General features: G+C 44.1%; 1 long non-coding RNA gene across 1 annotated transcript in view; it reads right to left on the bottom strand.

Annotated features, from left to right (window-relative positions):
- Positions 1 to 19: 19 nt before the first annotated feature.
- Positions 20 to 11,705, bottom strand: part of LOC112393564 (uncharacterized) — a 14,102-nt gene continuing 2,416 nt past the window's right edge. Inside the window, exon 3 of the long non-coding RNA XR_003001955.1 lies at positions 20 to 690. This is a non-coding gene — a long non-coding RNA (uncharacterized LOC112393564). The remainder of the gene's footprint in view (positions 691 to 11,705) is intronic.

The raw sequence follows: 11,705 nt of genomic DNA, 5'->3' as shown, positions 1-11,705 counted from the left end.
CAGGGGAGGCATGCAACCTCCTAGGGGCACTCACAACCTTGGTTTAGAGTCAGTGAAAGACCCCAGCCACCCAACTGTCCAAGTTAGAAACTTCATGGCCATCCCTGACTCCACCTTCTCTCATCCTTCACGGCCCATAAAGAACCAGCTCCAGCTGAGTCAGGCTGCTGGTCACTCAACATCCAGCAGTTTATGTCCAGTCCCACTGCAAATGCCACCATATCTCGTGTTCCTTCCAAAACAGACATTCGAAACATTACTCCCTGCTTAAATCCCTTCAATGAACTTTCCTCTACTTTTAAAATCCCCGTGAGTGTGGGCCGGGCTTAATGACTCTTATCACAAAGTATAGAAAGGGAAAAATAGTGGGGAAACCTGGCAGACACCACCTGCACCAAGTGACTAGGTTTATAAGAAATAAGAAGTCATGCTGACGTCATGCTCCCTGACATGATGCAATAAGGCCACATCCCCTCTGTAGTATTCTTCCCCCAAATCCATAACTTTAGACTAATCATGAGAACACACCAGACAAAACCAATCTGTGGGACAGTCTACAAAACCCCTGACTGCTGTTCTTCAAAAGCATCAAAGTCACGAAAAGCAAAGAAAGACCAAGAAACGGTGACAGATTGGAAGAGACTAAGGAGACATGACAACTAAATACGATGCAGTATCCTGGTTTGGACCCTGGAACAGAAAAAAAAAATTAATGGAAAAACTGGAGAAATTCAAATAAAGTTTTCAGTTTAGCTAATGGTATTGTATCAATGCTAATTTCTTAGTTTTGATAAACACGCTGTGGTTATAGAAGAAGTAATAAGGAAGATGTGTGAGGAGTATTTGGGAACACTCTACTGTCTTTGCACCCCACCTATAAATCTAAAATTATTTCAAAAAAAAAGTTTAAAATTTCAGACTCTTTAGTATGGCTTGTAAGTTGCTTCTCTTTCTGTCATCCTCTTTTATTATAACTATCTTATTATCAAAGTTTCCAAATATACACAAAAGCCCAGAAGATTCAACATAATGAATCTCTATGTGCCCATCACCCAGCTTCAACAATTATCAACATTTTTCAAATTTTATTATTACTCCCTGTGATAATGTGATAATATAAGAAATATATATTTGGTCTGCGTGCCCCATTTCTGGCACAAGAGCTTCTATAATCTGAGTGACAGAGGTGAGAGGAGCATCTTTTGTTACTCATAATAAGCCGCTTTCAACCACACCTGAGTTTAATAAGGTAACTCTAGGTGGGCCCTTATTTAACTTCAGGATGGAAGTTAGATACTAGAGGAACCAACGGCATGATTAGAGAGGGCTGAAACGTTCAGCCCCACCCCTTACTCTCCAGGGGAGAGGAGCGAGGCTGGAGATTAAGTTAATCACCAAGCAACCTGCATAAAAATCCCTAAACGATGGGGTTCAGAGAGCTTCTGGGTTAATGAACACACTGAGGTACTGAGGCTGGCACACCTGGAGAGAACATGGAAGCTCCAGGCTACCCCCTCTTCCCTCACCACACCTTGCCCTATACCTCTTTTCCATTTTGCAATTCCTTTACAACAAACCAGTAATAATTAGTAAACTCTTTTCCTGAGTTCTGTGAGCCATTTTAGCAAATTATTGAACCTGAGAAGGAGATCCCAGGAAGCCTCAGTTTATAGTCAGTTGGTCGGAGGGCCCAGGGCTTGCAATTAGCATCTGAAGTGGGGGCAGTCTTTTAGGACTGAGCCCTTAACCTGTGGCAGTCTGTGCTCACTCTGGGCCGGGCTTAATGACTCTTATCACAAAGTATAGAAAGGGAAAAATTCCGTGTCTGGAGTGATTGAATTGGGACTTCCCTGGTGGCGCAGTGGTAAAGAATCTGCCTGCCAACGCAGGGGACACAGGTTCAATCCCTGGTCTGGGAAGATCCCACATGCCGTTGAGCAACTAAGCCTGTGCACCACAACTACAGAGCCTGCGCTCTAGAGCCCACGTGCTGCAACAACTGAGCCCGTGTGCTGCAACTATTGAAGCCCACGTGCCTAGAGCCCGTGGTACGCAAAAAGAGAAGCCACTGCAATGAGAAGCCCATGCACTGCAACGAAGAGTAGCCCCTGCTCACCACAACTAGAGAAAGCCTGTGTGCAGCAACGAAGACCCAACGCAGCCAAAATAAATAAATACATACATACATACCCTATTTAAAAAATAAAAAAGAATTGATTGAATTGTAGGACACCCAGCTGGTGTCAGGGTAGTTGGAGAATTGGTTGGTGTGAGAGAACAAACAAAAACAAAACACCTATTTGGTGTCAAAAGTGCTATTAGTAAAAACAGCTAATAGTTGGTGTCAGAAGTGAGATTAGCTAGACTGGCCCTAGCTCACAGAAATATGTGGTTTGAGAGGAGAAAGGATAAAAAGATGGGAGATGCAGAACCTTTGATTCCTGGGTGGCCACGTGGTCACCCATGGCATGGAGCAGCAGCTGTGCTGCACTCAGTTACTAAAGGTAAAAGTAACAAATGGAATTTAAAATTGGATTCAACTCCCAGGAAGTTGTTTCACTAGATGCATAAGGAAATGCAAACCAATAAGAAAAAAAGTGAAATATACAATCCCTTGGTAATTATTTGTAATAGCTAAAATGAAATTTGAAAAGAGTTCTGGTTTGGACTTTGGTGCTAGACTAAGCTTGGGTTTGAGTCAGTCTGAGTTTTGGCCACCAGCCTCAAAGCTATCCAGTAAATAATTAGGCTGGGACAACAGAAAGTACCTCTAAGGCCTCTGCTCACCAAGAAGGTAGTCAGCATGGGGGGAAGGCAAAAACCATGGATCTACTGAAACCAGGAATATAGTTGTGAAGGAGTTGCTTCATTTTGTAGATTGGTATCATCAGCTTCCTGAAGGACCTTTACTAAAATGGATTGTGAGAGTGACTAATTGAGGGGCAGTATCTTTGTTTATAAGTGCTCAGGATACAACAGCACGTTCGGGTTCATACAGGACCCACAGTTCACTATTAAACAATCATAGATGGCTGTATGCCAACCAGACACACAGGAGATTATTCCTGAGGAATAATCCTAAAGCTATCCAGGACCCACCAAAAGTCACCTCATTAACATAAACTCAGGTATAGTCAAAGGGGCCTCTTATGTATAACAAAAGACACTCCTCTCACCTCTTATCACTCAGGAAATTCCAAGGGTTTTCCACACTTTTGAGCCAAGAATCTGGGATGAAGACCAAAATATGTATTTCTTACATCACAATATCACACGCCCCCAGCTGTTTCCCAGAGTGTTTTACGGCACACCCCAGACATCAGTTAGCTCACTTATATGCATCTATAACTAATGAAGGCTTTTAAAAAATGTAACCACCATGCCATTATCATACCCAATAAAATTAACAATTATTCTTTAATATCTTATCACAATACCCAGTTCATATTCAAGTTTCTTTTCTTTTTTTTTTTTGTGGTACGCGGGCCTCTCACTGTTGTGGCCTCTCCCGTTGCGGAGCACAGGCTCTGGACACGCAGGCTCAGCGGCCATGGCTCACGGGCCCAGCCGCTCCGCGGCATGTGGGATCTTCCCGGACCGGGGCACGAACCCGTGTCCGCTGCATCGGCAGGCGGACCCTCAACCACTGCGCCACCAGGAAAGCCCTCATATTTCTTGAATTATCTCAGAAATGGCTTTTACAGTTGGTTTGTTACAATCAAGAAATGAATAAGATCTACACATGGCTTTCGGTTGTTATCTCTCTTAAGTGTTTTTGTTGTTTTTCTATAACAGACCTCCTTCCCTTTTTTACTTTCAGTCCACTGATTCAATGAGAAACTAAATCACTTGTGCTGTAGAATGTTCCTCATTCTGGATCTGGCTGATTATTTCCTCTGGGTGTTTTTTTAATCTGTTCATCTATATTCTTTAGTTCTATAATCTGGCAGTTAGATCTAGATGACAAACAAGGCCCTTTTAATGTGGCCGCTGCCAACCTCCACAGGCTGATCTCATCCTGCTTCCTGCCCCCTCCCTATCCTCGAGCCAGGGGCTCTAAATGAAGACACCACACTCTCTCAGTGTGGAACTTCCCTGTTTTCTTGCACAATTAATTCCTTCTCAGCCTAAAGCTCACTTCCTTAGGAAGGGAGGCCTTCCTTGACCCCAGATGAGGGGAGACACCCCCTGATAATACCTTGTAAATCCCCTACAGCCATAAAAGGGCAGCCTAGGTCCCTGGTGGATTGAGGGGAAAGAGAACTTTTCCCCACTCCCTTGGCCAGAAAAATAACCTCTCCCTAAATTCCTGCCATCTCCTACATGAAAGCATATTGTTATCTCCGAGCAGCGGGATTACTAAGGATTTGTTTATTCATTTTGTTTTGCTGTCCAGCTCATTTTTCTTTCGTGAACACACAGTACTTCTGTAATAAAAACGTTTAATTTACAAATTTGCCCACCTTAATAATTCACTTACTAAATACTGATTGAATGCACACACGGCTTTGTGTTAGAGATGCAGTGGGGGAAAAAAAACAAGAGAATGGTCCCTGCTTCCATGAAATTTACAAGGATCCCTTACCCCCATCACTCTCTATCACATTACTCTTTTATTTTCTTTGAGCACGTATCACAGTTATTTTACTATGTCATTCATTTATTTATGTTTATTACCCCTCCTCCTCTAATACACACTAAAAAGTGAATTCCATGAAAGGGGAGACCTTGTCTGTCTGATTGTAACTATGCCCCAGCACAGTGCCTGGGATGTAATAGCCACTCGGCATTTACTAAAGGAATTTTTTTTTTTTTTTTTCTGGCTGCGCAGCTTGAGGGATCTTAGTTCCCTGACCAGAGATTGAAACCCGGCCCACGGCAATGAAAGCACCGAGTCCTAACCACTGGACAGCCAGGGAATTCCCTAAAGGACTTTTAGAAACCTATTCCTGCTATACTGGAGGAAAAATGGACTGTGAGAGGGCAAGACTTGAGACGGATCAGCTAGGAGTTTTTGGTAGCAATACAGGCAAGAGCTGATGGTGCCTTGATGCTGGAGAGAAACAGGTTAAATCCTAGGGCTAATGAGGAGGTAGAAATAACAGATGGTGAGCAATTCTATTGGAACAAAGGGAGGGCAGAGAAGGAGCTGAACGTTCCCAGCCAGGACAACCAGATTGAAGGAAGTGCCGTGTGCTCACAGTGGGGACACAGGAAGAGAAGGGATGGAGTTAGAGCGGTTGGAAGGGTTGGGAGAGAAAGGTAATGAACTCAGGGTGGGACTTGTTAAGTTTGAAATGCTCATGGGACCTCGCGGTAGAGATTCTGGTAGGCAATTGACATGTGAGATGGAATTCACACAACTAGGCGAGTGGATGAGGACCCTAGAAAGAAGAAGGGGCCTTCAAAACGGAATCCTGGTGGAGGTAAGGATGGTCAGAGGAAGAGGAGGCAACTAGGGGAGGGAGAAGTGCTGAGAGCACTGGAAAACCAGGAGGGTTCAGAAACAAAGAAAGGGTGCTCAGCTGTGCCAGACACTGCTTAGGCCAGGTCAGATCAAAGTGAAGAAATGTCCCCTGTACTTCACAACAAAGACAAGAGAGTATTCAACAGAGTGGTGGTGGCAGCCTTGAGAGGGTGGAGAGTGAGAGGGAGGCGAATTGGAGGCAACAATTGGGCAACTTAGAGAATACAGAAGACCCTAAAAAGAAAATTCAAATGGCCCTCAATCCCAACACCCAGAGATAACCACCATCGCCATTTTGGTGTGCTTACAGTCTCTTTTATCAAAATGTACATATTTTTACAAACTTTAATCTTACTGTACATCATGCTAACTAGCTTGCTCTTTTAATAAAACAATATGTTATGAACAGATTTTGGGGACTTCCCTGGTGGCGCAGTGGTTAAGAATCCGCCTGCCAATGCAGGGGACACGGGTTCGAGCCCTGGTCCGGGAAGATCCCACATGCCGCAGAGCAACTAAGCCCGTGCGCCACAACTACTGAGCCCTCACGCCACAACTACTGAAGCCCGCGTGCCTAGAGCCCATGCTCTGCAACAAGAGAAGCCACCGCAACGAGAAGCCTGCGCCCCGCAACAAAGAGTAGCCCCCGCTCGCTGCAACTAGAGAAAGCCTGCGAGCAGCAACAAAGACACAACGCAGCCAAAAATAATAAATAAATAAATAAATGTATGTATAATATGTTTATGAACAGCTTTTTATGTCATTAGACAGTCTCTTTGTCTCATCTGTCTATACAGATGGCTGTATATTAGTTTACTTTATGAATGTGACATGGCCTAGGGGGACATTTAGGCAGTTCCTAATTTTTCTCTATTATAAAGGAAAGAAGAAGTAGAAAGTGTCCCAGCTGGGAACCGAAGCAGGACCCAAGACTGTCTGGGCCTCCCTGGTGGGCGGGGAGTTGATATGCCTGAGACACTTCGCATGGAGTTTCCGGCCAAGGAAGGAGGAAGGCAGTTTGCAGGGACCGAGGTAGAAGCGTAGGATGAGGAAGACAACATGGGCCTGTGTGGGGTGCTAGTCCCAGCCCAGCCTCGTGGACACAGATCTGAGGCCTAGAAGACAGGAACCACAGACAGAAGCCAAAGAGCTGCTGTAAAGCCGAGGGGCATGAAGAGAACAGCACAGCACCTAGAGCCCAGGAAGCAAAGTCATAACGCTTTCACTGTCAACACGCCAGGAGTCCACACTTGCCAACATACCCATTGTCACCTTGACTTATCCCCACATGACTCTGTTCATCCCCTCTTGGGTTCAATCTCCTACCTCCTCCCTTTCCTGCTCCAGATCCTCTCATTGGACCCTCTGAGATTTAAGGTCAACAAGATGCCCCAAATCATCCACCTCTTCTCTTGGTTTTCCCTTTGCCTTCTTGCTCTCAGAAACTTGGTGCTCCTCCAAAGCCACTACCCCCTTGCAACCCTTTGAAGAAATATTTTTTTCTCCCACATTCCACAAATTCTGAGATGAGGCAGTTGTCTTTCTTACCGTATGTTTTTGCTTCCAAAAAATTTCTCCTCCCTCCAAAACCCCAGCCTCTTTGAAGCACATGCCAGGAGACTAGACCAGCCATTACCCTTCCTGGGGCAACCATCCTGTGACATCTACCGGCTTCATCAAGGGCTTGAGCATTTGGCTTATGTTTACTTCTCCATCTTTAATCATGTCTTCATTTGTGTAACTGAGACATCCACTGAGATAATCCATCCAACAGCCCAACCTCTCAGCTCCTTGCCCTCTTCTCTTCCACCCCTCCTCAGCCACACGCTCCAATGGCCAAACCCTAGAGCCCTGTCATTACCAGTAACTGCACCTCTTCCAACCTTCTGATTCCCAGCACCCCACTACTATCCATCCTTCTAGTCCCCTCTCTGATATCCTCAGTTCAACAATCCGTTAACCTTTCAGGTTCTTTAGTCCACATTTTCACTGCCCGTCACCCTCTTCACATCTTCACATCCCACTTCACCCAGTCTAGGTCCATGACTATAATGATTCCTTCGCACACACTCTTAGTGCTCTTGTCCCACCATTTTCCTTGCAAAACTGCAAGAAGGATCAAACCAAACTCCACCAACAGTGAGACTTTCCCTGAGCAACTGAGCACGGCTGGGGATAAACAAGTGGGCTGACAAATCTCACTTTGAATGTGTAACAACAAATCACAAGTGGGCTCTTAGCACACCCAACCATCCTATGATTTCTCTACTCCACACTCTCTTCTGCTCTCTGAAATTCCCCTTCTTGCCTCACATGGCAACACTGCACGGCCCTATCCTCAGAACTTCCTCATCTTTCCACCAGTGCTTCTTATGATATCTATTCCCTGCAATTTCCGTTCTTCTGTTTGTTTTTTTGGTCATTCATGTTAAATGCATTCCTCAAATGTCTGGTCATCCTTTCTTCTCCATTCACATCCCAACCACTCCGATGAAGAGTACCCTTGTTGAGATAATGCCAAGCCCAACGGTCAGTATTCACTCTCTTAGCAGCATTTAACAGAGTTGTTAAATGCACTCACTCTTTGAAGCACTGTGTTGGCCTCCGGGACAGCACACTCTCCTGGTTTTCCTCCCCCTTTGCTAGGGTATCCTTGTGCTGGTTCCTCCTCCTCCTGCCTCTCTGTCTGTCCTCTACTCTCCTTTCTCCCTTGCCCTCCGCACCTGTCTTCCCCGTGCTTCCTCATGTTTATTTTGTTTTTAATATTTATTTATAAAATGTGTATATATTTATTTATTTGGCTGCGCCCGGTCTTAGTTGCAGCATGCGGGATCTTTAGTTGCGGCATACAAACTCTTAGTTGCGGCATGTGGGATCTAGTTCCCTGACCAGGGATTGAACCTGGGCCCCCTGCATTGGGAACATGGAGTCTTAGCCACTGGACCACCGGGGAGGTCCCTTTTTTTTTTTTTAAGTATTTATTTTTGGCCACGCCATGCAGCACGAGGGATTTTAGTTCCCCGACCAGGGATCGAACCCATGCCCCCTGCAGTGGAAGTGCAGAGTCTTAAACACTGGACCACCAGGGAAGTGCCAGCTGTGCCCATTCTTTGCAGGCCAAGCCCGTTTTCCCAGGACCTTTGCCCTTACTGTTGCCTTCGCTGGAACACTCTTCCTCCCAAATCCCACTCCCTTCCTGAAGGTCACTGCCTCAGAGAGACCTTCCCTGACCTCGCTAACTAAAATAGCCTGTCAGTCTACCTCCTTATCTTGTTTCCTTTTTCTTCACAACACGTATTTCTCCCTAAAGTTGTATATGTATTGCTGACTTGTTTGCCTCTCCCCAATTGAATCCCCAGCATATTGAACAATATCCGGTACACAGTAAGTACCCAATAAACCTTTGTCATATGAAAGAAAGAAAAGGAGAGGGAAGAAAGAGACAAAGAACAGGTAAGCAAAAAGCCTGAGAAACAGGTTTCGGTTAAAGCCAGCTTAAATCACCGGCTCCTCCCCTCTGCATATTCCATCAATCATGTTGATGGTGGCACAGCAATTACAAGCACAGGAGTCTGCCAGGCATGAGTACAAGTCCCAGTTTGACTGGTGTCAGCTGTGTGGTTTTAAGCAAGTTACTTAATCTCTCTGAGCCACATACCCTGCTTTGGCAAATTTTTATGAGTGCCTATTTACAACAGAGGCATTACGCCATATCTGTTGTGAGGATTATATAAGATAATTTATGAAATATCTCTGATACCAATCATAAGTGCTAATCATAAGTACTCAGTAATCTGGTGTCATTTACACCCATTCTTCAAGTTTTGCCATGATACATTCTCATCTGTTTATAATCATCTGTGTTTGCAATTCAGATTTTCTCAGTGATCAAAGAATTATTTAGGACTGTTTTGGTGGGGTTTTTGTTGTTTTGTTTTGTTTTGTTTTGGGCCATGCCACACAGCATGTGGGATCTTAGTTCCCCGACCAAGGATTGAACCCGTGCGCCCTGCAGTGGAAGCGTGGAGTCTTTTTTTTTTTGGCTGGGTTGGGTCTTCCTTGCTGCGTTCGGGCTTCTCATTGCGGTGGCTTCTCTTGCTGCGGACCACAGGCTCTAGGCCCGCGGGCTTCAGTAGCTGTTGCACGCAGGCTCAGTAGTTGTCGCTCACGGGCTCTAGAGCGCAGGCTCAGTAGTTGGGGCGCACGGGCTTAGTTGCTCCGAGGCATGTGGGATCCTCCCAGACCAGGAATTGAACCTGTGTCCCCTGCACTGGCAGGCAGATTCTTAACCGCTGCGCCACCAGGGAAGCCCGGAAGCGTGGAGTCAACCACTGGACCACCGGGGAAGTCCCAGGACTGTTTGGGGGTGTTTTCTTTTTTTTCTTTTTATTTTTTTTTTGCGGTACGTGGGCCTCTCACTGTTGTGGCCTCTCCCGTTGCGGAGCACAGGCTCCGGACGCGCAGGCTCAGCGGCCATGGCTCACGGGCCCAGCCGCTCTGCAGCATGTGGGATCTTCCCGGACCGGGGCACGAACCCGTGTCCCCTGCATCGGCAGGTGGACTCTCAACCACTGCGCCACCAGGGAAGCCCTATTTGGGGGTTTTTTAACGGTTGGACTTTTTTACTTAAACATTTGTAAATTTCTGGTTTATTGCATTGTGGTTGGAGAAGGTGGCCAATACAATTTCAAGTTTGGGGTTATCTGGTATTTCCTTCAAAACTTCATATTTTATCAATATTTATAAATGTTTCACTGACATTGAAAAATGTGTGTTCTCCATTTATGAGATACAAGGTTCAAGAAATATCATTTGGTGGCACATATACACAATGGAATATTACTCAGCCTTAAAAAGAAATGAAATTGAGCTTGTAATGAGATGGATAGACCTAGAGTCTGTCATACAGAGTGAAGTAAGTCAGAAAGAAAAAGACAAATACCGTATGCTAACACATATATATGGAATTTAAGGGGAAAAAAATGTCATGAAGAACCTAGGGGTAAGACAGGAATAAAGACGCAGACCTACTGGAGAATGGACTTGAGGATATGGGGAGGGGGAAGGGTGAGTTTTGACAGGGCGAGAGTCAGTCATGGACACATACACACTAACAAACGTAGTAAGGTAGATAGCTAGGGGGAAGCAGCCGCAAGGCACAGGATATTAGCTCAGGGCTTTGTGACAGCCTGGAGGGGTGGGATGGGGAGAGTGGGAGGGAGGGAGACGCAAGAGGGAAGACATACGGGAACATATGTATATGTATACCTGATTCACTTTGTTATAAAGCAGAAACTAACACACCATTGTAAAGCAATTATACCCCAATAAAGATGTTTAAAAGAAAAAAAAAAAAAAGAAATATCATTTGAAGGCAAGTTCCAGGATGGAGACTTTATCTATTGCTGTATTCCTGGTATCCCGCAAAGGGCATGGTGCACATCAGACACATTCAATAAATATTTGCTGAATGAGTGGCTAATTAATCAATCACCTATTATCATTTAGATTCTCAATACCTTTGTACCTTTATTTTTTCTTACTTCATCTGCCAAAGACTGCTGTGTTATGTCACAGTTTCTCACCACTATTATCTTTTCTAGTCTATATAGCTATATAGATATATATATAGTTTCCCAGGGTATTTCTAAATATTTGGACTTTATATATTTCAATACAATATGATTTCGTGCCTAAAGGTTTATGGCTGTTATGTAATCATTGTAAATATACCCTATATCAATATAAAATTAACACTTAACAAAACATCTATACCATATGGTTTAATTTTATTATGCATTTATTATTTGGAATAAGCAAAACATAATAATAAAATTCAAAATGTACAATAGTACCTTTTCATAAAAGTGAAAAGTAATTTCCCTTTCCCTCTGGTCTCCCATTGCCCTGTTTCCCTACCCTGAGGCAACTACTGTTAACAGAATTTTGCTGGCTAGCCTAATTTGGAAACATTATTTTTTTTTCATAGAGGAGTTTAAAATAGTTACATGAATTGTTTTGATCCATGTATTTGGTATAATTAGTGATCTTATTTTATGTTTTCTCTTTCTTATGCTTCCTTGATGCTTTATATTCTGTTATATGGATTACATTTTCTTTGCTTTTATCTCCTCTGGAGGTTTGGAGGCATATATCTCATTTTTTATTTCTCTAATGTTTTCCTTTAACATTTCCAAAAGTATTCTTTTTTTTTTTTTTTTTTTTTTTTTTTTTTTTT

Source organism: Neophocaena asiaeorientalis, unplaced genomic scaffold (genome assembly GCF_003031525.2).
Source record: "Neophocaena asiaeorientalis asiaeorientalis breed wild unplaced genomic scaffold, Neophocaena_asiaeorientalis_V1.1 scaffold129, whole genome shotgun sequence".
Classification (NCBI taxonomy): Eukaryota; Metazoa; Chordata; class Mammalia; order Artiodactyla; family Phocoenidae; genus Neophocaena; species Neophocaena asiaeorientalis.
The sequence above is the reverse complement of the archived record's forward strand: the minus strand, read 5'-3'. Positions and strand labels throughout refer to the sequence as shown.